Source organism: Schistocerca nitens, chromosome 9 (genome assembly GCF_023898315.1).
Source record: "Schistocerca nitens isolate TAMUIC-IGC-003100 chromosome 9, iqSchNite1.1, whole genome shotgun sequence".
NCBI lineage: Eukaryota > Metazoa > Arthropoda > Insecta > Orthoptera > Acrididae > Schistocerca > Schistocerca nitens.
In genome coordinates this window covers 206,356,953-206,379,319 of record NC_064622.1, presented here as the reverse complement: position 1 = coordinate 206,379,319, position 22,367 = coordinate 206,356,953, and positions in this window count along the sequence as shown.

The window sequence follows — 22,367 nt, the reverse complement described above, 5'->3', positions numbered from 1 at the left end:
CTAATGTCTTCATCCAACTCTCTTTATCACTGCCACTCCCTTTCTCCCAGTGTCAGTGTCTCCTCTTTCTTTTTCTCTCAAACCAATTGTCTCCTCTCTCACCCACCGTCACTGCCTCTCTACTACCCTGTTTCAGCACAAAAAAGCGCGAATATATTTTCACTCCAAAATTTTTGGTGAGAAAGCCAGAATGAGGACTGAAGCAGTTGGTTTCCCACGTTTGTGTCAGTCTTTCAAAGAGGAGCATATTGGCCTTTTTTAAACTGTAGCTGGAGCGTTTTGCAGCAGGTGCCTGCTTTTCCCTGTTTCGGCTTACTCTGCAGGTCAGTGAGGTTCTGACAGTTTATTTATATTGTACGACACATTCATATACTTTGACACATACAACAGCAAATAAGTATGCATAATATAAGTCTGAAACAAAATCATTTCCCAACCAAGCAAGTTCACTTTACAACACTTTACATGAAAATGTACATTTCGAGGCTACTCCTACAATATACAAAAATATGCGGTGTTTGGTTTGCAAGCACAATAATCTTCCTGTGACAAAAGAATTTTCTGTAAGGTGCTTACGCCCCCAGGTAGCACCATCGAATACTTAAGAGATCAAGAAGGCTTGTGTAGGCGTGAAGTGCCCATTAGACAGAGACAGTGCTTCATAAGGTTTTATTGTTGGAAAAATTGAAACTAAAAACAGAGTTTGCTGACCTCAGAATTCTTGCGATGACCACAGAACCTCTTGCCATATGTTGACTATGTCATTTAAAACGCCATTTATGCCTCAGACGGGTTTTAAATGCATATGTTATGTGCATAAGCTTCTGGAACTCGATAACGAATAACGAAAGCCATAAAAAAATTCAAGGTTCTTGTAGAAAATCGTATCAGGAAAACACGCTAAAAATTTCGACGGTTTGTCATGGATAGAAATTGCATAAGTTGCCACTCCGACGGCTGGTACTTTCGTAACCAAAAAAGTTTAGTTTTTGGTTAATATCTTGATACCGAATAAAGATTTTCGAAAACGGGAAAATAACGTTTCAAGATAAATGTCTAAAGAACGTACAGTTAAAGTTTGAGGCATTTTCTATGTTCGGTTGTTTTGTAATTGTGGCCCACCCTGCAAAATAGATAAAAACCTGTTTTTGTGGTTTTCTTCATAAGTACGATGAATTTGTGCCTCTGGGTCTCAGTAACGGAATTTCCCCGAAACTATTATCTTAAGAACATATGGTAAAAACCTCGACGATTTACCGTGCACACAAATCATAGAAGTGGCCAACCCAACAACTGGTATTTTTTGTACCCAAAAATGGCAGATTTTCGCAGTTTCCTCAGGAACTGTGCATGAACAAATGAAGCTTTTATAAACCGTCTACGGTTCGCTCCGGATCACACCTAATGCTAAAGAGCCAACCGATTTGCTCAGTTAGCCTGATCTGGAGGAATCATTTACTGTTTTAATTTTGTCTCTGTACTGCAGGGTAGCTACAGACGCCCGTTCTTCAGAGAGAAATACAGTTGATCGCTACAGTGTACCCGTTCTTCGGGCAGGTATACAAATTATCGCTAGGCCCATCGCTATCCAAAACATTTGACCTCACGTCTCTGTGACCAATAAAACCCGTGAAATGACCCCCTGAAAAATCGCATTTTCGTGCCTAGCTTTTCAGAACACATTGGAAGTGCTCAGGTGTATTGGCCCCCGCCATAAAATGCAGCAGTTCGAAAGGGGTTTGTTCCAAGGTCCAAAAAGAGGACTCTAGTAAATCAGTAGGGAGATGTAGTCGATTGTGTTAGTGGCCTCGCCATTTAAAGGTTAGGAGGGAATTAAACCGTAGCGGTTACGGCGTTCGGAAAATTAATGAGGTGTATTGCGTTAACTGCTGCGTCGGATCGTAACAGACATCGAATATAATGCGCGAGTCATGTAGAAACGAGTAAAACGCGATTGTGAGACGATAACTGTAGCGACCCCATTCATCATTCTCGCTGTTTGTGAATTAAAAAACCCTACTATAACAGCGTTCAGACATTGGAAAGGTACTATGATTCTGCGATTTTGAGCTGACTATATACAATTTTATAGCGACTCAAAACATAATGAAGAAAGCGAGCACAGACAGATAAGCTATTGGAGTACAAGTCCGTATTGGGGTGGGTAATCAGTCGTGCCCTTTTAAAGGAACTACCCCGACATTGGCATTAAGCGAGTCAGGGATAGCACAGAAAAAGTTCAGGGTGGTCAGAAACAGTCTAAAGAGGTTCTAAGGGTGTTGCAGGGGAGGCTCTGCTGAGAAACAATTATTAAGTAAAAAATTCTACCTGTTGCGCCGTTCCCGAGTTATCTAGCACTCTAGTTGGCCAATTAGTTAGTTGCGCACGCAAGTTCAAGGAGCCTACCAGAGGCGGTGTCGCCAAACAAGATCTTCGTTTAATTTCCTCTCCTAGCTTAAATTTATCACATACGAAAAATATGGTAATGAGCATTTGAGCAAGTGGTAACTCACAGACCCGCATATATCTGTGCATTATCGCATTTTATCGAGCGCAAATTCGTGCAAGTGCTTGAATTTGAGCGCGCGACGACCAGATTGGCTAACTTCAATGCTAAGTAACTCTGAAACGGTACAACCTATCAAATGTTCTTCTTGACAATTATTTTTCAGCACCACCTCTCTTGCAACACCATTTTTCTGACCACCCAGCCGGTCGGGGACCTGAATCGTCGTCCCGAATATGAGTCTAGTTTTTTATCAATTTGTGTCATCTCGCTGGATGATGTAATGAAATCACAATTATTTTTCAGCACCACTTCTCTTGCAACACCATTTTTCTGACCACCCAGCCGGTCGGGGATCTGAATCGTCGTCCCGAATACGAGTCCAGTTTTTTATCAATTTGTGTCATCTCGCTGGATGATGTAATGAAATCACCATCCAAGTACGAAATACTTGCAGACTCCACCCACAAAACCAACTCGCCATGTTGTAACGAGGAAGAGAAAACATATGAATCGCAGGCGTAATATTCTACGCAGTGAAGACGTGTCAAATAGCAAGACTTTTGTTTCGACATTTTAACCAACAGTCTGTGAGCAAGACTGACACTATCACATACACCGCTACACTGTACAATTTTAATTCTAAAAACAGACAGCAGGCTCCAGCTAAGGCATTCTCAGCGAAGTCTTCCCCCTCAGGGCTCCTCGTCCAGCAAGTTATGTAGAAGAGCGTCAGTGGGTAATCATGAGTCATATCTGGATATCTTAGTAAGAACTTTCTGCACTGAAGGTCAGAGTACATGTTCGAGTCCTGGTTCCACACACGGCTTTACTCAATCAGGAACTTCTACAACAGCGCACAATGGGTAGCAGAAGGAAAGTTTCGTTCCGTAAATCTGTCTCCTCACGCAAAATGCGCGTTAACGCTAACACTAAAACATTCTTAGTAAAACTTTTCCGGCATACTGCCCAAAACACCTGATGGTGTATAGTGGAGAGTATTCCTGGTACCACTATGTTTTTCCCCTTCCTTGTTACATTCCTGAACGACGAGTAGGAAGAATTATTGTCGGGAAACTTCCCCACGAACTCTAACTTCTTTCCAGGAACGTATGCTTTTGGAATTTCGAAAGCCTGTTCGTGATGTAAAATGTCTCATTTGTAGCGTCTGCCACTAGAGTTTGCTGACCATTTCCGCAACGCCCTTGCACCGACTAAACGATCTGGTAAAGAAACGTGACACTCTTTTTTGGATCTTCTCTATCTCTTCTATTGCTCCACACTGATACGGGTGACGGATTGATGACCAGTTCCTAAGATTTACTTAAGGTTATTCCAGTGCACCAGTTTTCACAGAGTGGCGTCGCTCGGCGCGTGCCAGTGGTGCGTATGACCGCCAGAAGTCCCATGGGTACTTTCAGGACCCAGAAGAAGTGATCATCGCAGTGAGCGATAATGGCGGCTGCTGGTGTGCTCGTCCCGCAGTTGGTGAGTGTCGGCAGCCACCCTGCCCGGATAGGAACCATTGTCCTCCACGGTGGAAGTTCTGCTGCTTCTGAAGAAGTCCTGCTGTCACAAAGTGTTAAATCTCCAGATGGTGGACTTAGCACTGGGAGCTAGTCTGGAGGAGCCGGCGACCCAGATCGGTGTCAGCTGCTTGTTGATCCATAACCTGGCTGTGACTGCCGCAGCCGTCACGTCTGCATCTGGATCTACATACGTACTCTGCAAACTGTCGCACGTTGCGTCATGATGGGTGCTGCCAGCCTGCCCCTCTCTCTGCTAAAATCAGAGTGTATTGATACTGATTAATGGAACGTTCGTTATGCCGATGGAATGCTGCCAGTCACATATGAATCAACATTTTGGTGGCTCAAAGATTTAGTAGTAGCCCCTGGCCCAGCCCACAGTCTTACTGTAATTCTCCTACATCGCCAGGGTTGTGAGGGATGGCGTGGCCCGTATCGTGATGAGTAAACAACTTGTTGATGAAATCTATATACTGATGCCTCAGCATCAGAGCAGCTATTTCTTTTTCGACTTTTTTTTTCCATCAGTCTTCTGACTGGTTGGATGCAGCCCTGCACGTATTGCTCTCTTCATCTTAGTGTAGCACTTGCACCCTATGCCCTCAATTATTTGTTAAATGCTTTCCCTTGCAGTACTCCCTAATACCATAGAGGCTGTTCCTGATGCCTTCATACTGCCCCTTTTTCTTATCAGCGGTATCCGTAAGTTCCTTCCGTCGCCGATTCTGTGGAGAACCTCCTCATTTCTTATTCTGACTCTCCCCGTTCTTCTGTAGCACCACATCTCAATGCTTCTATTCTCTTCTGTTCTTCCCATGGTCCATCTCTTACTACCATACTATACTGTTCTTCAGACTTACGTTCTCAGAAATTTCTTCCTCAAATTACGGTCATTGTTTGATACGAGTAGACTTCTCTCTGCTAGGAATACCCAATTTGCCGGTGTTTTTATGTATTTTTATGGTCTCCTTGCTTCGCACGTCATGGGTAATTTTGCTTCGAAGATAGACGAATTCTTTAGCTTCGTCCACTTCATGATCCCCGATTTTGTTGTAAAGTTTCTCGCTGTTCTCATTTCTGCCGTTTTCGGTTTACTGTCAGTCCGTATTCTTTATCCATTATGCTATTTCTTTCCATCCGACTGATGGGTGTTTCTTCGTTCACATTCACTGAGGACAGCATTGTCATCAGTTCGTCGTATCATTGATATCTTTTCACGCTGAATTTTAATCCCACTCTTGAAACTTTCTTTTATTTCCGTCACTGCTTCCTCGATGTACAGATCGAACAGTACAGGCGAAAGGCCTGTAAAGGTCTCATGAGCTGTCGTATCTCTTCTGTGGGTCTGAACGCTGATGAAATGTTGTATTTCAGGAGCCAGCTAATAACGATAGCGGTAAAAGTAAAAATATCTGAAAACACCGATTTGTCGATCAGCACAGCCTGGGACCTGGCCATCGCGAGGTTGAAGCGGGCACGACGGACTCGGGACGAAAACATTACCACAGTTGTGGAGAGAGCAACAGTTACGTCATAGCCGGCAGCACCGTATATAACAGCGGGCCACAGCAACACGGCAGTCATTTACCACTTCACAATGGCCGAGGAGAGCTCGATCGCAAGCTACTGGCATTTTAACCACCTGACGCGACTGGTAGCCCGAGAAAATTTTACTGACACATGAGTGATACATTTTCCCCTATTACCTCGATTGAAATTCGCCGGTTTTGAAACACCAGAGCCTCCACTTTGCGAGGTGCCGGGGCTAGCAGTGTATTTAACACTAAATTCTTCTAGAATCTACATATGTAAATGATGCTCTAAGCCCCCCCTATTCTAACTCCGACTTTTGCTGTTGCACATGGATTAAAAAGAAACGCGAACTGACTGTACTCGACCCTGCAAGTGGAGTAGAAAAGAGTTTGGCACCTGCAATAATTTCATTTGATAAATAAGTTAAATAAAGGAAAGTTTCATTAACGTAGTGAGAAATGATAGGGTTGCTCTAAAGATTAACAGAATGAAAGTTCTGTCCAAAATAACAATATGATTTATTATAACTCAAAATAATAAACAAAAACACATGAAACATTTACAATACATTACATTGGCTCAAATTGAATACTCAAATAAATGCTGTGAAGGTGAAGTTGTCCCTAAACTATATTGTGACATTTATGACCAAGTGGTATGTGGAGCCAATTCCTTGCAACTCAAGTCTTAAGAGAGACACACAGCCAACCCAGCATTAATTGCTGCTACATTAGTGAGAACTCAGACAATGAACACCCAAGCCAGATCAAAGTTAGAAAAGACAAACAGGCGCGCTCTGCTGAGCTCTGATTATCACCTAGGAAAATCCCTATGTGCCGGTGCTGTGGACATACATTACCAAACTGTCTTCTTAACTGCAAGAACACGATCTGGCGTACCGGAGGCGATGGCTGGTTGCTTCGACGTCCCGTCGTGGTGATGATAATGTCGCGAGTATAGCCCGAAACTAATTATCCTGGTCTGGTTGTTCCACACTAAAGACTTCCTAGCAATACAAATGCGCCTCTCAGGGAGACGAAGAAGGGTCGCCACACAATCATTGACGGTACAGTGATTGATTTTAACAAGCGAAGTCACTCAGTAACTCCGATAGAGTCAACTTTAGCCAAACCTGCTCAAGACAGACAACATAGGCCTCTTGTACGCAGAACGCTCAATTGCGAACTGTACTCGGAAAGTCGAAACAAAAGCAACTTCGTCAAACAGTTACAATTAAATAAAAGTATATTAGACAGCCAACGGAAGGCAGGCTGACAAAGAGCAGTGAGAGCTCAGTCTTGTAACCTACTCCGACCGAAAGGCGAGAGCCGACTCCTTACAAGAGCACCCGTACAAGCCGAACACAGAACATTCCCGCCCCCACGACAGTGGCCATGGTTAAACGTTCCAATCAGAAACTCAAAAACCGGCGGAAAATTCCACTCTATTGCCGGAGCAATACGATTCCACCAATGGAGATTCTTGGCGCCAATTTCTGCCCTGATTTTGCTACGCCCTGAGCAAGCCAATCACAGTTACGTTTTTGCAGAAAGCGTTAGAATTTTCCCGCCACAACTGCCTGGGTACACAAGTCATTCCCACGCCTCGCTGGTAGCCCGCCAGAAAGTGTTTTCGCTAAGTTTCTGCGAAGTAACGGAACCTCTAGCCCAGCCGCTACTTCAGGCCCCTGCGGGCGTGTCTTTTGACAATGTCAGCGTCTGGAAAGCATTCACTCGACTCCCTCACACCCGTCGGCTTAACCCTTTCAAGATCAGCAGAGCCCTCCTGTCACCGGACCACCTGGGTGACGAGAGACGCTGCGTGGGAAGTCCGTGTGTGAAGGAATAGCGACTTTTCACCGTATGCAATTCGAGAGGAAGATCGTGAGATAGAAATATGAGAGGGGGCTCATGCCACCTCTCACAGCCCCTACGCCATTTTAGATTGTAATTGGTGAGCGGTTGGCTCACTTAGGAACAAGGTAGTGAGTCAATCGCCCAAGAACAATCTCGCAAACTGACTCCACATGCCGCACTCTATAAAGAAAATCACTGCAACTGAAAAATGCAGCTCATAGAGGGAGGATTATTTATGATGTAGCCAACTTCACCTTTTTAATATGGAACACTAACACTCACATCACACATCCATACCCAGGGAGCCCCTTCCAAACACCGATTCATACAGACATTCACGCTCTAAATATGGCCCGGGCATGTGAGCCAAATATGGAGCAGTTTATTCTTTACAATCAGAGTTGGAGTGCTCCGCAATTAAATGCCCAAGATGTTACAACAATTTGAATCATTAAACTAACCTGAATTCACTCACACATGATACTATTTAAGTTAACAATCTCTTTTTGTGAGCTTTCAGAATCTAATTACAACCTTCGATTCATTCTGTCTCCCTGCAGCAAGAATATCCTTTACAAAATGTTCCCTGGACTGATGGTCCATTCACAATGACAGTGGTGGAAATCTGCTTCAGTTTATGGGGACTTCAGGCACACTGTTTGCATACACACAACAATAAATACAAAATACAAACAAAAAACATGGTGTGAAGAATAATACAGTAATTTGTAATTTGTGCGCCCTGCTCTATCACTTACATCAGAATTACAGTGTAAAACACAAACACATACAAGGTATAACATACATTACAAAAACAACACTAGAGAAAGAAATTTAAGAAAAAAAAACAAGGTTCATGGGGTGTCACATTGCACAATGTTCACGACTGTGCTGAGAATGATGCACTAAATCACATTGCTGGAAATATTCGAAGCACTTCACAAATTCGTCAGTTTCTCTGAGGGGGTTAGTATGTTGAGTCATATGCATTGATGCACGTGGTTCCATGTCTTGAGCATCGGAGGGGGGGCTTTTGGGATGGGGCCACAGTACTGACATCACATAGGGCTAAACGTCGGGTGTTGTTGCTACGTTGTTGCAACAGCAATAGGGTGTGCTGGAGCATCTGCAGTACACCGTTGAGATTGCAGCAAAACCCACGCATATGATCACGGCAGTACGGTAGGAAGACATAGGCTCTCCTCATGTCGATTAAATGTCTCTGAGGTCTACTAGATGGGATGCATCACTAGTCCAGGTCTCTTCTCTCCCTGGACAGTACTTTAAGTTTCCCAATATTGCAGTTCGAAGAGTGATGATGGCACGTGGAGTGACTCCACAAGTGTGTGAGGTGATCCAGACAGGATCGAACTAGGAGCAACGATTGCTACAACTGCTCTCTAAGTGAGAGGAGAAATTAAAAATGAGACAATTCATTTGTTAGAGTTTGTGGCATGATACTGATTTGTGTATGCAGATCGGCCAATGCTAGTGAGTTGTAAACACTCAAATAGGTGATTACATAGCGTCCCTTTCTGTCCTGAGGCACATGAGGTGCAAGTTCTTACACGATATGTGATCTTCTTCGTGTACTCACGACAACGTGGTCTGCTGCAGGGAATCCCTCCAAACGGCTGCCGCTTCCGGAGGGCTAGCAGGCTGTTGTGTGTGGGTCACGTGTCAGTGTCAACGGCTAGCCTCACTTTCGCTTGTGGCCCGGCGAGGATCCCGCCTAATCCCTCAGGTATACGGCCTGGTGACTGTCAGCTTGCAGGACCGGACGCTCCCGCGCCCTTCTCGTCAGGTGGCGCGCTGACGCTCCCCTTCTTGCAGGTAGCCGAAGACCTCTTGTTTTTGCTCCGGCTGGCATCTGCATTGCCACGATACCTGTCATCTGCACAATTCTGACAAAAATCTTATGCCTAACTTTTTCCCATGACCTTCTATGTTATAATAATTTACATAGCGACACATTGATGGTCTGTCATTTCAGACAATCTTATTTTAATTTTATAGTTATCAATCTATGGCAATCATTATAACAAAATCTAGGTGTATCTAATCTAGACATGGAAATAATCTATCTTGATATTTGTGTCAAGACCGATCTCACTACTGTACATGGTGTGTGACGCTATACTGGATGAACAACTAAATGTGCGGGCCCGCACCAATATTACTATTACTTATATAGATCGACAGTAGACATGCTCAAGAGTTAACTACCAACTGCCAACGATCTACATTCTATGTCTTTTGAATAAATTATGTGCTTATGCAGGTGGAAGTTTTACTGAGTTATAAAGAACATGCAACTATTCTACATTCGCTCACCCATCGTCCCTCCACTTGGGGTCTGTGGTTTGGTGACCTGAAAAATAGCATCCAACAGGCGCGCGCCAAACACTTATGGTAGAAAACCCCCACAATCTTAAGGATCTAGCTATTGTTAAATCCTGAAGTTTAACTTATCCTAGTATATAGTACTCTCCTTTTTTCTATTTTTATTTATTTATTTATTTTGTGTACCTTATACAATACTCTTACATAATTCCTGTTACGTTGAGATGTCTCGCTGCTCGCCGCTATTGACGACAGTGATGTGCGCGCCGTACGACATGACCTCCGAGTTTTCATTACGCCTCACTGAAACTCCGGAGACTGGGTTAGCCATGGCTATACAAGACAATAAATTTATAGTTGAACTTAATTTTGTATGTGATGCAGTTTTAGCAATGAAAGCGCACCTTTCCAGAGGCAATGTAATATGACCAAGCCAAGACTGGTTCCTGTTGAGGATTCAGTCGCCCACCACACGCCAGCTACACAGTATGTCACGAATATCCAAGTATAAGTCCCTGGTTATTCATCTGTGACAGTCGCAAGCAGCATGCTAAATCCCCAACCAGCACATTGGCATGGTAGGCTTTATGCCCGCATTTCTACCGTCTAGGGCACCATTGGAGTCAAACGCTCACAGGTTCACCCCGACTTGCAAGACAACGATGCTGGCGCATCACTGTAAAAACTATACTGCCCATATTCATCCTCGAAATCATGCAATATATCACAATCTTGCAGTGCACTGTTGCGTGCCTGCAAGCATTGGTATGAACGTCTCACGAACTGGTTGTGGCCGCTATAGAGCGTATCACGACTTCTCAGAACGCTTCTAAAAGCACGTTCTTGTATGCGCCCGTTTGTGCGACATCTCCTAACTCATCATTATCCCTCAACATGGACACCAGACAGGAAAGGACAAAAACATTGCTCAGGAAAAGGTAGTGTCTCCTACTCCATCGACATTGGAAGTCGCGAACATAAACAAAAAAGGATAGCAGCAGTAAATTCTTATGCGAGACAACACAGCATGTTAATACTTTAGCAATCTTAATCTATTAATGCAACGATTATTGTTCCCCGAAGAAAGGTTCATATATTTGCCTATTCTACTATGCACACCACTTACACTACTACTATAGAAAGGTTCATGTCTTTGCCCATTCTACTATGTACACCACTTACACTACTACTATTCCACGAACTTCTTTATATGAGAGATGTGGTGGAGTCCTATGGACTTCTTTCCTTTCAGCGTCTCCAATTCATAAGCATTGTGGTGAGCTGCTCTCCTTATACGGTACGGGCCGTTGTAAACAGAATAGAATTTTTGGCATTTCATTTTTTGTTTGTTAGAGAGTCGGAAAGACTTCACGAGCACCCTTTGTCCAATTTGGAAGTGTCGTAGACGAGCTCCCCTGTCGGCGCGTCTCTTCCTGACCTCTGCTGCAGCCCGTATCCTCTTGAGAGCCAAATCCACTATGGCTAGGTGCTGCGTTCGCGCCCTTGGTGGGAAGTTTACGACTTCGGTTATCAAGTCCTTAGGAATCCGGTTTTTCAGTACTGTAATGGGTGTCAATTTTGTTATCCCATGGGGTGCCTCATTGATCACCTCCTGGAAGTCTTTAAGGAAAACGTCCCATGTCGTGTGCTGTCTGTTACAGTACAACCGGCACAAGTTTCCGAGTTCCTTAGTAACTCGTTCTGCAGCATTCGAGCTCGGATGGTGTGAAGATATAAAAATGGGATCAATTTTACATCGACGCAACGTCTCCTTCCATGTTTTTGACTTAAACTGTGGCCCGTTATCAGAAATAATTCTACTCACATGACCAACCTGTGGTAGGAAATCCCGGATTAGGGCTCGTGATACAGTTCGTCCTGTCGCCCTCTTCAGTGCCGTAAAGGTAACGTATTTGGACGTTAGTTCAACAAACACTAATACGTAAGTGTATCCTCTTCTTGTTCTTGGCAAAGGTCCCATCAAATCTGTTGCAGCTAATTGTCTTAATTTGGTCGGTACGATTGGGTATAATGGTGCCTGCATGCTCACAGTGATCCCCAAGAACCCCATTAACTGCTTCTTTGTCGTAGGAATGGGAAACTTTTCAATCGCTTCGATCTTTTCGGGATTTGGCGCAATGCCCTCACCCGTGATGATATTTCCTAGAAATTTGACAGAGGACGTCCCAAAATTCGATTTTTCGATATTGATAGTCACTGCGTATTCCTTGAATGTCGCAAGGAGTTCACCGAGGACCGCATTGTGCTCTCCCCAAGATTTCTCCGCGATCAGCAAATCGTCCACATAGCTGGTGACATGACGTTTCAAATTATCGCTTAGTATGCCGTCCAGCCCCCGAATGAATGCGGCAGACGAAATGTTCAAACCAAATGGTAGACGACGAAACCGGTAACATCTTCCAAATGCTAAAAAGGCTGTATACTGTCTGCAATTTGGATGGAGCTCGATCTGCCAGAAACTCGATTTTAGCTCTGATGAGAAGATTGATATTCCATGGAAGTTTTGTAAGAGTTCCTCTAATCGTTCCGATCTGTCTGTTTCGGGTTCTATTATGGTATTAATCTGTCGCGAGTCCAAGACTAAACGAATACTACCATCTGCCTTATCGACTACTCTTAACGGGTTATTATAGGCTGAAGCCGTAGGTTCTATTATTCCTTCACTCAGCATTCGCGTAATTTCAGCTGCTACTTTCTGTCGATATGCCAAGGGGATTGGGTAGGGTGGCACACGAAACTGGTTGTGCGGACGTACACGGAATTCATATTGGAAGTTCTTTATTGATCCTGTCTTGGGAATGAAAACCTCCGCATGTTCTACTAGTAATTTATGAAGTTCTTTGCGGTGGTCGCACCTTATATTCTTTATTGCTTCCACTTTTTCTCCTATTTTCTCCTTTATTTCTCCCATTACTACGACTTCATTCTCATCCGTGTCCTCTCCCCTACCCGCAACGTCGACCTGTTCTTCCTTTCTGTCTTTCTGACACGCATAGTTTATCCGAACACAGTTAGACGGTAGTTGAGCTGGGATCAGCTGGTCGTCGAACTTAATGTGGACGGGATTCCCTTTCCTCAGAATCACTTCACCTCGTCCTAGATCAACTATCGCTTCATGCTCATTTAGGAAGTCCGTTCCTACTATCATGTCGATCGCCAGATTTGGCACGAGCCAGAAGTTAGACTCTATTTTGTGTCCTTGGCAGGAGAATTCCAGTCTTGTTTGTTGGGTGACCTCCGTACATTTACCCGCTAATGCCCCTTTTATTTTGGTTTTCTTAACTGATACGACAGGCCAGTCCACCTCCTGAGAGCACCTCTTGCATGCTGCCTCAGATATTGCTGTTATGTAGCTTCCACTATCTATTACCGCATTCATACTCTTTTCAGCTATTGCTACTGTGATAAGAAGCTGCCGATCCTGTCGAGGAGTTGTTTTATGTTTTTCGAGCAGGATTTCTGATAAATCTTCGTAATTTATCATCCGTAGTTGGCCAGATCCGAGATTACGTGCGAAATTCCGGCGGCCTGTGTTCGCACTAGTCTGGCGTCAATCCCTTGTTAAGCTCTCCCTCCTCTGACGTGCTTTAGGATTTGCGGGTCTAGTTTCAATCTCCTGGCTCCACTGTTGTCCTTGGTTTCGCTCTCTCCAATTACGGTCGCTTTGCCGTTCGTTATTCCTCCTATCCCAGATTCCTTGTTTAGATTGACCCTGTTCCCTGACGTTCTGGTTTCCGTATCTCTGGTGTCCATAACCTTGAATAGCGTAACCTTGACTTCCGTAACCCTGGTTTCCTAACTGACCAGTGCGATTATGCGATCTGTTGTCGCCTTCCATTCCTGGCCCGTGGTATTTGTTACTTTGTCCTTTCTTCCTGTCCTTTGCGTCTTGTTTATCAAAGACTACTTCGAGTTCGCGCAATAGACTCTTGAATGCTTCTATGTCAGATCCACACTTCCCGACAAGTGTCTGTTGGTACCTAACTGGCAATTTGGAAAAGCAAAATTTAATGATTTCTCCGTTGCTATATGGACTACCTAAACATTGATTCTTCTTGAGTAAATCATCAAGAAATTTGGTTGCGCTCCTATGCCCAGACACTTCCAGTTCAGGACAAAATATTATTTCCTCTTTAATCCTGTCTTGCGTTTCCTTTGACCAGTAGGTCCGCAGGAATGCACCAACAAATTTCTGATAAGTCCGACACGTCGCTGCCACACCTCGCATCTTTTCTGCGGCTTGGCCTTCGATGTGTCCACACATGAATTCTAATTTTGCCTGGGTTGGCCATGATGCCGGTAATGAATTTGTAAACTGCATCACCCAGCTCTTCGGATGCATCGACCCTCCATTTTCTTTGAACTTCTGGAATTTTAGTATCGACAGGAAGTGATTGTGATCAAAATCCTGTCTGATCCTCGCACTAGTGTTGTCACCCGTTTCCGATACTTGCACGTCTGCTGAGTGTCCTGTTCTATCTTGCTGATAACTGTGATGTGCTACCTCTGTATCACAGTGGAAGTGGCACTAAGAATTCACTCTCCTAAGTGGGCTACAATTATTGGAGCTATTACTCGCTGTTTCTGCGTGAGCATTGTTAGTTCCGCACTCGGTCATTTGGCTAGAGCACGGCGGGCTTTTCCTTGGAGACACAATTCTGTGTACCCCATCATTGGTATCCGAACGCGCAGTGCTCGTGTGCCCGTTTTTCTCTAGTTTTGCAATCCGACTCTCTACTTCTTCCACTCGTTTCGTGTTGTTCGCAACCGCGATATTACCCTGGGTTTTCAAGAACGCTAGGGATTTTGAGTGGGATTGTGTTGTACGTCGCAAGCGCCCTGCGAGTTTAGAAGTTGCTTCCGCGACTTTCATTGCCCCTATTGCCGCCGTTTTGGCCAGGCCTGCTACTTTTTGTGCAGCCATTGACATTTGTTTTACTTCTCCACATTCTTTCTGTGGTGTCACCGCTAGACACCACACTTGCTAGGTGGTAACTTAAATCGGCCGCGGTCCTGTAGTACATGTCGGACCCGCGTGTCGCCACTGGGTAATCGCAAACCTAGCGCCACCACATGGCAGGTCACAAGACACGGACTAGACCTCGCCCCAGTTGTACGGAAGACATAGCTCGCGACCAGACGTACGAAGCTTTCCTCTCAATTGCCGAGAGACAGATAGAATAGCCTTCAGCTTAGTCCATAGCTACTACCTAGCAAGGCGCCATTTGTATCAGTGCTTATAGCTTACTACTATTCAAGAGATGTATTCCAACAAGAGAATAAAAGTTAAGTAACATCTACGTACTTTTCTTCTTATTCATTAATAAGTCTCATGTTCCAGAACTTCAAGCCCGTCTGCGTTAGTTTAGCGTGCACCTAGCTACCTCATTGTGTCTATGCTGAATGAGCTAGACACAACACTTTCTTTATTGTTAGTAATTCCCCTCGAATTTCTCCTATATGCGAAATTATTGCCTGAGTGTCCTTCTTACGCTGTTCTTCAGTTTCTTCCTTCTGCTTCTTACGCTGTTTCTCAGCTTCTTCCTTCTCCTTCATGCGTTGTTTCTCATCTTCTTCCTTCTCCTTCTTACGCTGTTCGTCAGCTTCTTCTTTCATTGATCGTAGGAAGCTCAGTATTGGGTTAATGTCATCATTTTGATCCTCGTCACACATGGGTGATGTAACTCTGGACACCTGGGAGCTAGAGCTCTGACGTGACCGAGCTGGCCTCTGTCTGCACTCGTTCGTTTGATAATAAACTTCTGCTGCCGTCTCGACCAGTGTGCCTGTCTCTGTTTCATCCTCTACCTCACTATCATGGTCGCGACGTTGCTCTAAGATCGCGTCCAAATCTCCTTCCTCATCAATGACCCTGTCGTCCTGTGCTGCTAAAAATGTGCCCATCTCATCTCCGAACCTATCCTCGTCAGTAACCTGCCTATTATCCATTATGCTATTCTCTTTTGTTTTAGTTTCACTCGATAATAGTCGTGCCTTACTTCTCGTGATCATTCATGAAAAAACAAATTTATCTAAAATTCACAATAAAAATAATCTACTCCCTGTATTTTTACACGTAGACATAAAATTTCAACAACGCTGTTCAACGCAGTAATTACAAGCACAATTTCATGTGGTACAGAAACCGCACACAAATCCAACAAAGTGCGATGTGGTACGGACACCACATCAACGAAACACAAAAAACAATGAACAAAAAAATATATACACTGAAAACAAAAACTGTAATCATGCGCCGCTACTTAAAAAGTAAACGCGGAACTAACAGAAAAACTTGGGGATTAATCAATAAAAAATTAAGTAAAAAATTTTGAGTGTTCCTACTGATAATACTGCTTGCTTATCAGCGATTCACAGGAAAAATCCTGGCAGGGTCGCCATTTTATGCGAGGTGCCAAGGCTAGCAGTGTATTTAACACTAAATTCTTCTAGAATCTACATATGTAAATGATGCTCTAAGCCCCCCCTATTCTAACTCCGACTTTTGCTGTTGCACATGGATTAAAAAGAAACGCGAACTGACTGTACTCGACCCTGCAAGTGGAGTAGAAAAGAGTTTGGCACCTGCAATAATTTCATTTGATAAATAAGTTAAATAAAGGAAAGTTTCATTAACGTAGTGAGAAATGATAGGGTTGCTCTAAAGACTAACAGAATGAAAGTTCTGTCCAAAATAACAATATGATTTATTATAACTCAAAATAATAAACAAAAACACATGAAACATTTACAATACATTACATTGGCTCAAATTGAATACTCAAATAAATGCTGTGAAGGTGAAGTTGTCCCTAAACTATACTGTGACATTTATGACAAAGTGGTATGTGGAGCCAATTCCTTGCAACTCAAGTCTTAAGAGAGACACACAGCCAACCCAGCATTAATTGCTGCCACATTAGTGAGAACTCAGACAATGAACACCCAAGCCAGATCAAAGTTAGAAAAGACAAACAGGCGCGCTCTGCTGAGCTCTGATTATCACCTAGGAAAATCCCTATGTGCCGGTGCTGCGGACATACATTACCAAACTGTCTTCTTAACTGCAAGAACACGATCTGGCGTACCGGAGGCGATGGCTGGTTGCTTCGACGTCCCGTCGTGGTGATGATAATGTCGCGAGTATAGCCCGAAACTAATTATCCTGGTCTGGTTGTTCCAGACTAAAGACTTCCTAGCAATACAAATGCGCCTCTGAGGGAGACGAAGAAGGTTCGCCACACAATCACTGACGGTACAGTGATTGATTTTAACAAGCGAAGTCACTCAGTAACTCCGATAGAGTCAACTTTAGCCAAACCTGCTCAAGACAGACAACATAGGCCTCTTGTACGCAGAACGCACAATTGCGAACTGTACTCGGAAAGTTACGTTGGAGTCGAAACTTCAGCAACTTCGTCAAACAGTTACAATTAAATAAAAGTATATTAGACAGCCAACGGAAGGCAGGCTGACCAGAGCAGCGAGAGCTCAGTCTTGTAACCTACTCCGACCGAAAGGCGAGAGCCGACTCCTTACAAGAGCACCTGTACAAGCCGAACACAGAACATTCCCACCCCCACGACAGTGGCCGTGGTTAAACGTTCCAATCAGAAACTCAAAAACCGACGGAAAATTCCACTCTATTGCCGGAGCACTACCATTCCACCAATGGAGATTCTTGGCGCCAATTTCTGCGCTGATTTTGCTACGTCGCGGAGCTATGCCCTGCACAAACCAATCACAGTTACGTTTTTGCAGAAAGCGTTGGAATTTTCCCGCCACAACTGCCTGGGTACACAAGTCATTCCCACGCCTCACTGGTAGCCCGCCAGAAAGTGTTTTCGCTAAGTTTCTGCGAAGTAACGGAACCTCTAGCCCAGCCGCTACTTCTGGCCCCTGCGGGCGTGTCTTTTGACAATGTCGGCGTCTGGAAAGCATTCACTCGACTCCCTCACACCCGTTGGCTTAACCCGTTCAAGATCAGCAGTGCCCGCCTGTCACCGGACCACCCGGGTGATGAGAGACGCTGTGTGGGAAGTCCGTGTGTGAAGGAATAGCGACTTTTCACCGTATGCAATTCGAGAGGAAGATCTTAAGGTAGAAATATGAGAGGGGGCTCATGCCACCTCTCAACTTCTCTTGCGATTTCGCACTTCTTCACAGAGACATGGTCTGCCACTTCATCCTTAGTCCTTCACACATGTTCACCCACAATGCAAGGGTGTGCGTCACAAAATTACTGTGTCATATAATTGTGCATCGTTGCAGTACACTTTCACCAACTGAACGTGGATTGGAAATGAACACACTTCGTACATGGCGTTCCATACAGATCGCTCCACAACACAACATGCATGCTCTAAAATGAGCATGACTCGTTGGAGCGTTCTTCGCCTTAAAATGCAGGAAAAAAACAACTGCACGACACTCCACTTCATCTGTGGGCTGTGTCATTTTGTTTACGTTACTATAGCGGCGTGCTACGGCAATGCGTACCGACACTGCAGACATGCACCTGCAAATGCAACAAGTTATTTAGATAATATTACTTTTTCGAAGTTATTATTAGAATCTTATGATTACCCACCATAGAAATATTGGAAACCTTCTGTTGTTGTATGCCTTACAACAATGGAGCAACAGTTGTTTTATTATTAGCATAATTATTTCATTCGTCTTACAAGGGGAGTGCCAGGGTTGGGAAATGAAGTTCGGAGTGGGACAGCGCGTGTTTGCAGCTCCACTCCATAGTGTTACAACGCCCCATCCATAGGCCACATGGCCAGCCATTCACGAGAAGAACGCTCCGAAACTTTCAGTCCTACAGTGTATAATACCCATGTGTCCGCTCACCGAACCGAATGGCGCGGTGGCCGATGGAATATTGGTAACAATTCGTGCTTCGTATTTTCAAATCATTTATTTGCTTTTCCTTATAAAAAAATACAATGACGTTCAAATTGAACACTTTTTTCTTTCAACATTTTCAACTTTTCCAACCAAATTATTTCCTTCACATATTCGTTCGTATTGTATACTGACAATATTTCATTTCTATCATGTATATTATACGTAACATCTGTCGAACAGGAGCGTACGGCTTCTATCCGACTAGTTCAGGTACACGATCTACTTCAATGATATGAAACCGCTATAAACGTGGGTCCCCACAAAGGGGCATTTGATAGACTTGTAGAGCCAAGGGATAGCCGCGCATCCGCGCTCCCTGCACTACAAATAGGGGAGAAGAACCTAGCAGTTGCTTTTGCGCGCTTGGAACGAGTACACGTGTGTGAAAGTTTTTCCTGTTGCTAACGTTTTGTGGTTACAATGCTTCGAGGTGAACACATCGCGAGTTCTGAGGAACTTGTAGAAGATATTACAGACGATTCTCCACACAGCGAGAAATCGAAGTTGCTGATTAAAGATGCAGTTACCCATTTCAATGCACTGCTGGTTGAAAACGATTTACTAGCGTCAGAAGGTTCGCCGTCAATTCCACACGAAGCTATGCTGATGGCACAGAAGTTGTCCAACACTGTCATAGATTTCTTGAGTGAAAACGCTATCGTGGCTTGATGAAGAGTTACTTCACGAGAATGAAGGTGGTGAAGATGTAGAATTCGAAGAGGTTACAATAGGCGATTCTTCGGACGGGTATGAACCCCCAAGGAAAAAATCCAAAGAGCCTACGTATATTCCGCTAGAATACAAAATACATACAATGCGTCAATATTGCGCAAGCACATCCTCGGTGGAATCTGTAGGCGCTGAAAAGTAAAGGATGTCATGGTTTAAAAAAAAAAAAAGGAATATTTATCACGATGGGAAGACGAAATTAAAAAGGGTGGATCTGTATTTGACAAATACACATCGATAGATTCGTGGACTTACGATCGTTTTGTCGAAGCTAGGCACAATTACCAGCAAGTTACCACTCGAAATCTGCAACAATGGGCTTTAGCAGCGGCCGCACAATATGATAACTTTGAATTTAAAGCTTCTAGTCGATGGGTGGCGAGATTTAAACAACGGCACAGAATTCGTCAATGGAAAGTAACAAAATTCGTATCACGAAAGGAAACAGTGACATTGGAAGAAACCTTGGCTGTTGCAGAAACTTTCCGGTTACAAACTCGAGATTTAATACCCACTTTTGACAAGGGCTATATTATCAACATGGATCAAACAGGTATGTGACACAAAATGAAATCACACTCTATATACGGCATTTCAAACAACGAATACACATTTGAATAATTCCCTTATGTAATCATGTAATTGTACAATCGTTTCGGTCATTAAATATCGTGCTGTTTCATTTGCTTCCAGGATGTCAGTACCATTCTACTTTCAACCGGACTCTCACCCACAAAGGAAGCAAGACCGTACTTGAGAAGAGAGTGGACATGAAGAAAGTTACGCATTCATATACAACACAATATGCTATTACTTTTTCTGGACGTGTCCTGCTGAGTGTTTTCATATGCCTGTAGGAGACAACAGGTGCATTTGGACCCCGAGTCCAAAAGACGATCGATGAATACGCCAAAACATACAAGAACGTTATTATGACGTCATCAAAATCTGGAAAGCTGACTACAAACACGTACAACGAGTTTCTTAAAACATCTTTGAAGCCCGATGTTGGGAACAAAAGGTTTCTCCTCATCGTCGACTCGTGGGGAGGGCAAACACAACCACAACTGTATGATGAGGTTTTCCAGGACGACGCACAACGTCCCACCTGTACCCTCAAAGTTATTCCACTGAAGTGTACACCACTAGTGCAGCCCTGTGATCGTTATTTTTACAGACAGGTGAAAAATTTCATTAAATGCCTGCAAAATTGCAATTCGTTAATTGAACAGGAACGAGAGATTAATTCACGAGAAGATTGTATTAAAATTCACTCGATCGTTCACCATCAGTTATCGTCTCCTGTTTTTCACAATATGATCCAATACGCATGGTTCGCGCCGAAACTAACCACAGAGAGACACATCTTTAGAAATGTTAACGAGATCTGCTTTTCGACAGATATCCTCAAAACTCGCTGTGTAAAAAATCTTCATTTATTCGATACTCAAATTGTTCAAACATCTTTTGTTTCGAGTGTTTTTATGACAAATATCATTCTGGCTCTTGTGTAATTTCAGAATCCAGCGAATAAACATATCATTATTTATAGTCTTCACAATATGAATATAATTCTCCTATGCACACAGTTTTCAGTATACAATACGAAAGAATATTTGAAGGAAATAATTTGGTTAGAAAAGTTGAAAATGTTGAAAGAACAAAAGTTTTCAATTTGAACGTCATTGTATTTTTATTAAGAAGGAAAAGCAAATAGATACTTTGAAAATACGAAGCACGAATTGTTACCAATATTGCATCGGCCACCGCGCCATTCGGTTCAGTGAGTGCATGCATGGGTATTATATACTGTAGAACTGAAAGTTTCGGAACGTTCGTGAACACCGGCGATTGAGAGTGGATGGATTTCTGCGACGTTTCCACAACGCTCCAGAACTCTCTTACACGAGACACTCACAGAAGCGTTGGGATACCGCAAAAGTGTGCATGAGATTGGTGCCAAAACAGTTGAATAAATCATTCAGTTTTTCTGAAACTGGAATCAATTATTTGTCTGTACACGTACATTATCCCATCCCATTCGGATAAATTCTTCGTGGTGCGTCGTTTTTTATCTTAGAGTATACACACATCAAAAAACATTTTGCATCGCCCGTTTCCCAGACCTCCTGAAGATAGACGTTGACTGTGGATATTTCATCACAGACACAGTCCCTTTGACTGTTCAGAGATGTCACTAAACCCGCCCAAAGGTGTAAACGACCATGCACGAGCAACGCCTATTAGACGGAGAGGTCCGACAGCCGATCAGTTCCAGTCATTCCACCAGGAAGGAGGTACACGGCCCATGTTGTCTGTAGTTCAACCATGCCTAGACGGTCAATACCGCGGTTCGATTGCGTCCGCATTGTTACTTTGTGCCAGGAAGGGTTCTCAACAAGAGAAGTGTCCAGGCGTCTCGGAGTGAACCAAAGCGATACTGTTCGGACATGGAAGAGATACAGAGAGATAGGAACTGTCGATGACATGCCTCGCTCAGGCCGTCCAAGGACTACAACTGCAGTGGATGGCCGCTACCTACGGATTATGACTTGGAGGAACTCTGACAGCAACGCCACCATGTTGAATAATGCTTTTCGTGCAGCCACAGGACGTCGTGTTACGACTCAAACTGTGCGCAATAGGCTGCATGATGCGCAACATCACTCCCGACTTCCATGGCGAGGTGCATCTTTGCAACCACGACACCATGCAGCGGGGTACAGATGGGCCCAACAACATGCCGAATGGACCGCTCAGGGTTGGCATCGCGTTCTCTTCACCGATGAGTGTCGCATATGTCTTCAATGAGACAATCGTCGGAGACGTGTTTGGAGGCGAGTACAGCAAGGTGGAGGTTCCCTGCTGTTTTGGGGTGGCATTATGTTGGGCCGTCGTACGCCGCTGGTGGTCATGGAAGGCGTCGTAACGGCTGTA